Source organism: Nothobranchius furzeri, chromosome 3 (genome assembly GCF_043380555.1).
Source record: "Nothobranchius furzeri strain GRZ-AD chromosome 3, NfurGRZ-RIMD1, whole genome shotgun sequence".
Lineage (NCBI taxonomy): Eukaryota > Metazoa > Chordata > Actinopteri > Cyprinodontiformes > Nothobranchiidae > Nothobranchius > Nothobranchius furzeri.
This window is the reverse complement of record NC_091743.1, coordinates 87,876,458-87,882,673: the sequence shown is the minus strand read 5'-3', so window position 1 is coordinate 87,882,673 and position 6,216 is coordinate 87,876,458. Positions and strand designations below refer to the sequence as shown.

Sequence of the window (6,216 nt, the reverse complement as noted above, 5' to 3'; positions counted from 1 at the left end):
AACGCTATCGTGATGTGGGTGCAAAGAATATACCGAACACCAAGAACAGAAAGAACGCGCTGCTGACTGGACTCCATTGTTGTTGTGTTTTGGCGCGTTCTCGTCGCGCTGTGTGACGTTAAGACACACGTCGCTCGTGACGCATTACGCTACCCCGCCTGCTAACTGGAGCCTGGAATGCGATAGAAACGCTTGCCAGAAAACTTCTAGACCCATACCGGTCCATAATACCCAGACCTGACCGTTCCAGACCAGGCGATGGAAAAGAGAAATATGTGAAGTGCCTTGAGACGACTCTTGTCGTGATTTGGCGCTTTATAAATAAACTTGAATTGAATTGAATAGGGGGCCACAACGCAGTCATCTGTCGGGTTCTTCTTCAACACATGGTCGATCCAGTTCCATCTTCGTCTCCTCGCTGATCTGCCGACTGATTGGACGGCAGAAATTCACACCGACCTTTAGGGGGAGCCTCCAATTGGTGATAATCAGCCAGCAGGGGCTTCCCGCATGCATGATGCATTATCATTCAGAGGGAATGTGGACAGACACTGTGAAACCTCCCCTCCCCCCTAGCCTGGTTGGATCTGTGACCCGGTGAAGGCCATGGAGCCATCTAGGAGTCAATGCATCCTCCACCCCTGAATGACAGTGATCGAGAACGCACACTGATGATGCTGCGGCTCTCTCTGAAGTGAGAAGGTTCCCTGCCCCCCCCAGCCGCAGCAGAATGAAGACAGACTGCTGTGAGGAGCAGACGCAGTAGTCTCAGTGAGAGAAAGAGCGCAGGAAGCAGTATCAGAGTCAAAGTCCCCAAAACCAACACTGGTCATGGCCGTCTTTGTTTACTAATTATGGAGGACACCATGGATTTTCCAGGCATCTTTTGCCCCGCCCACGTGCTCAGAGATTTCTGCATTCATGAGAAGGGTGTGTGTGAACTAGACTTTTCTAAGCCAAAGACAGCAAAAGGCAACCGTGTCCAACTGGTACGTTCTCAAAGAAGCCTCCACCATAAATACTCCAAACAAATGTGACGACACCACTGTCTCATTGGGTCTTTGTTTGTGTTTAATTGTGTTCTTTCCAGTTGCAGGCAGCTCGTTAGGCAGCCTTGGAGGCACCCGGGCTCATGGTGTGGGGCTGCCAATAAAGCCTGCTGGTTCCTGTTTGCCGAGGTCTGTCCTGTGTGGTGGAGAGTCCTCCCTGGCCATTTTGTTCTACCTTTAAGATAGCTTCAGTGGTGTTCTTAGTTTCTGCCAAGTAAATCCATTTGTTTACATCCCCACTCCTCTGTTTGATCTCCCTTCTTGTTGCAACCCACAACTCCTAGACTGGGTTGTAACACAAACGGGTCAACGGGTCTCAGCGCAAATCCAGGAGAGTGCCTCAAAAATAGACCACCAGTATTTCTGTAGTTTGGGCAGGTCCTCCATCTCCATGACTCTTGCTCCGACCCGCATGACACCCGAGCAGAGCGCTGCGGCTGTACCTTGTAATTTGGCCTTTATCACCCTCAGCATTTTCTAATAATGTCAAATCCTTCACCGGGACTTCCTTCATTTCTGATCTGAGGCCAAGAAGTCGAATTTCAGTGTTTGAAACATTTCTGTCACGACCAGAACTTGGAAGACCCGTGATGACACCAAACACAGTAGAAGTTCAATAAAAAGACTTTATTAGATGTGGCGTTACCCGAGGAGGGCGAGGCAGGAGACAGAGTCGGAGAGAAGGCGTGGGTCAAAAACCAGAACGAGGCGAAGCAGGTAAATGGAGCAGGCTAGGGAACAGGTCAAAGACAGGCGAGGGTCGATGGCAGGCAGAGTCCTAGGCAGGGGTCAGGCGTGAAAACGAGGTCCGGAGGCTGTGATCAGGCAAGGTGAAAGGCTGGAAGATCTACTGGCAAAGAGTGTTCAATAATCTGGCAGGGGACTGGTGGCTGGCTGGTGAATATATAGCAGGGGGAGCAGGTGTGTGTAATGAGCTGATGACAGGAACAGGTGAGATGAATGAAGTGGCTGAGGGCTTTCTGAGGAGGCAGCAGAGGCAGAGGAGGGTGAAAGACTGGGAGTCATGACAATTTCAGCCTTTACTCCTTTCCACCAGAGCAGCACGTCATGGCTGCTGATAGAAGCCGCTGTGGTCAACAGAACCTTTTCCACCGGAGCCGTCAGCGGCGCGAGTCGGCCGCGTCTCAGGAGCAGCATGTCGCAGCCTTTACGCGCCGGTTCCATTTTCTACGCGCGACGCCTCGAAAACGGGTCAAGTTCGACATTTTGGGGTGAGGAAAGACAGGAAATCGGACGCGGAAACGGAGCGAAACTCCCGACATTTTCAGAATAAAGAAACATACTGCCTTCCGGTTGCTTTACTTTAAAAAAAGTTACTAACTGTGCGTCCCCGTGAGAAGTTATCACCTAGCTAGCGGTCTCCTTTGTTTTTCAGGTCCGTTTTGGCGATTATAAAACGGACAGAACATAAAACACAAACCTTTTGGAGCCATGTGGTAGTTTTCTCCTGCTTGTTATTGTGTTTACTGACGAAGTCACTCGTGTGACTTCATGCTCTATCGGTGACAGCTGCTCCCCTGCTGCTTCGCAGGAAAGGGCCGAGCAGCAGCTTACGCGAGCAAGACGTGCTGCTGACGGCTCCGGTGGACAGAAGGGGTCAGCCCTGATTGGTGGTGTTAAAATGAAGGATGGCCTCACAAAGAAGTGTGTGTTAGCTGTTATTAAATTTAGAAGTTTTTATTAAACAAAATAAAATTATCATTCTCTAAATATTAAACAAACTGAAACAAAGCTAATTAGCTCTTCCTAATTAAACAAAACAAACTTGTGGTTCATCAGGTCGAGTATAACTAATAAAACTAAAAGGGGACTCCAAGAGGAAAATACAAATATAAAGAACTGAAGAATAAACCCAAAATGTAGAGCAACACTTCACCAACCACTAATTACCTAAACTACAAATGTACAAAGATTCTTGCTCCCTCCGAACTTTTACCCTCTGATTAAATTACTTAATCAAAGTGAAAGTTTTAACTAAACAAAAGTGAACGCCTGGGCTGTTTATCAAAAGGGGAACAAAGGGCTATTCAAGCAACTAACTGACCTAAACTAGTCAAAGCTAATGTCAATTCCAGCCAAGCTTCTCTGAGCTGGGAAGGCTGGAGGAGGGAAAGCTCCAAGGAGCAGGAGATGGCGCTGTCCAAGGTCCTGAACCCAGAGCAGAGAGGCAGCAGCCGCAACGAGCCCCGATATGCCCGATAGATCCACAGTTGTACGTTGCTTTGGATAAGAGCATCTGCCAAATAAATAAACATAAACATATGTCCGCATTGCTAGGGGCCGATCTCTGCTTGGCTGGGGTTGTAACTCCGGCTTTGACCAGATCGTTCCGCTTGAGGAGGCTCCAGACAGAATTTCTGCTGTTTTTGGAATTTGCTGCCAGGCGTTGAATTTGGCCTCATAAGTTAGCCCAAAAAACACTTAAAACCAAAAAATAAAATAAAAACGCTATATTTGTGTTTTCATTGAATTTTTTTGTTTTTATATTTGTATTTCACAGAGGGGGAAACTCTTGCATACTTAGAAGAAGACACTAGATCAGGAGTGTCAAACTCATTTTAGCTCAGGGGCCACATTGAGGGAAATCTAGTCCCAAGTGGGCCGGACCGGTAAATAAAAAAAACTTCAGATTGTTTTCTTTGTTTTAATACAATCAATATAAAACAAGGCTGGAGCCTGAGGACAGTGCAGTACAAGTACAACACCTGAAGTGGACTTGAAAATTTGAAAAAAAAAAAAAAAAAAACATTCCTTAGTGATTCAAACAGCTTACAGATCACGTGGGTAGATCAGTTTCATGCAGCACTTAAAGTATATTTGACTCACTTTACATCTTTTAGCTTTCACCAGCACATCAACATCAGGAGTCACATCCTGAGTGGCGGCCAACTTCAGGATGTGATTCAAGTTCTCGTGTGAGCCTTGAGCGCAGCTTTGTTTTATTTATACTCATTACAGAGAAAACTTGCTCACAAAGATACGTTTATTTTCACTCTACATTGTAAAGTATGAAAATAAAGTTTACACAACCATCTCGCGGGCCGGATTTAACCTGCTTGCGGGCCGGATCCGGCCCGCGGGCCGCATATTTGACACCCCTGCACTAGATGTTTCTTATTTCCAGAACCCAAGCTTGTTCCCTCCTTCTCTGGAGTGGACAGAGAGGTTCTGATGATGCGATCACCTCACTTCCCCGTTGGTCCAGTTTTTGGAATTTTAGGTTTATAGAGATTTTTTGCTTTCAAATATGAGTAGAAAGTATTTGAAACATTGATTAGATGCCTCTGAGATATTCTACATGATATCTTTACCCACCATGTTAATCTTGACTATTGACACTAATAACTCTTCCATAGGGTATTGCTCCAAGGCTGGAGTTCTCCACCAAAACCACCGTCTCTGAGATGATGAAATCAACATTCACCCCAATACACTGAAGGTAAACACAGTTAATATAAACCAAAACCCCGGGCAGCTTTACATATATAGAAGTGTGTTATAAGTTTAATCAGGCTTGACATTTTCCAGATATGTAGATATATTTTTGTCTTTAAAGACTTTGCTTGTTACGTATGGCGCTCATGAACGTTTTGTCTTTTGTCTTTACTTTGAACATGCATACATACACATAGTAATACTGTCACGGCCTTTAAACTTCCAAAAATCGATTTCCAACTAAAGGCCGTTGGTGAGAACGGGTGATTTCCTTTAAGCACGCACTTTTAGACTTGATTTCTTGCAAATTGTAAAAATGGTTTATTCTTCCAAAAAAAAAAAGTTCAAAATTCATTCAAAATGTTCTACTTTTCATCCAACGAAAATTAACCTTAAATTAAATTTTCAGGTCTAAAAATGGTCAAAAAATCATTTAACCAAAATCCTCCTATCTCCCCTGACACTTGGCAAACAAACATTTTCCACCCGCCTCCCCATGTGCTACTAATCAGCTTAATGACTAAGGCGTGTCCAAAAAGTTCACAACTACATCAATTTACCAAAAAATAAAAAATTAACACATTTAAATTGCAAACTTAACTTATTATAAAAGGAATGATGAGAAATTCTAAAAGAAATTTATAACTAACAGATTTATGCTATTTTACTGAAATGGCCACCACAAATACACACAACGTACGTAACTTCTCCTCTCTCCACAGAAGGAGAATGGACAGGGTGAGACCCAGCACTTCCAAACCTCTGCCCTGCATTCCCAGATCCCAGTCCCGGTCCTCACGAGAGGTCCGGCATCTTACCTAATTCTCCAGCTTTCTGTTGACCTGACTGGCAGTCCCTGGAAGTATGGCAGACTTATTATTTAAGATCACATTTATTAGTCAGCAGGTGGCAGAACAGAGCCGAGAGGACCTTAAACTTACTCATGCAGCTTAGCTCTGGGTTGCCACCTGTTTTACAGCCGAGACCAGATCAAAGGTTTTTATTTTATTACGCTTTTACGTTAAACCAAAATGACCTGACATGGCACTTTTAAGTAATATCAAGAATGTTAAAAAATAAAACCAGCCAGCTAAACATAATACAGGCCAGTACTGGGCTGTATGATGTATATAGATTACTCCTATTTCTATATGTTCAGGTGCAAAATAAAGGTGCGTTAACTACAGACTTAGATCAGACAGCATCTACTATCTGTGTTGCATTTGGAAAGCCTAAAACAGAGAATCCCTGCAGAGGTCGGGCCCACGAGTTGCTCTTAAGACAAGAGCTCTGTCTGTGAACGACATTCCTCTCTGTGTAGACGGAACAACCAGGTGGCTAACAAACACAGTGTTAGCTACATGGCGCTACTGCACTGGTGGTTATTTTAGACAGTTCCTCGTGTTGAAAGAACACATGAAATACAGCATCCCTGGTAAAAGGCTTGGATTATGGATTTCCATTGCAAACAGGAGAGTGAAAAGCAGACTGGAAGTCTGCAGCTGGAAGAAGAAGAAGAAAATATCATTTCTATAGCGCCTCTCAAGATAAAAATCACGAGGCGCTTCACAAAAAACAAAAAATGTAAAAATATAAAAAAGCATTTAGAAAATGTTTAAAAATATATTTAAAATGAGCAAAAATAGACAATTGTGATTAAAAAATGTTAAGAAAGAGAGAGAGTGAATAAGAAAGAGGGAAATCAGTGGAT

The 6,216-nt window shown here is 43.9% G+C and overlaps 1 long non-coding RNA gene across 1 annotated transcript; it reads left to right on the top strand.

Annotated features, from left to right (window-relative positions):
• The first annotated feature begins 789 nt into the window (after window positions 1–789).
• On the top strand, window positions 790–5,452 carry LOC139068918 (uncharacterized). Its single transcript, XR_011520167.1, has 4 exons — window positions 790–989; window positions 1,091–1,178; window positions 4,427–4,509; window positions 5,228–5,452. It is a non-coding gene; the product is annotated as an uncharacterized lncRNA (long non-coding RNA).
• The last annotated feature ends 764 nt before the right edge of the window (window positions 5,453–6,216 follow it).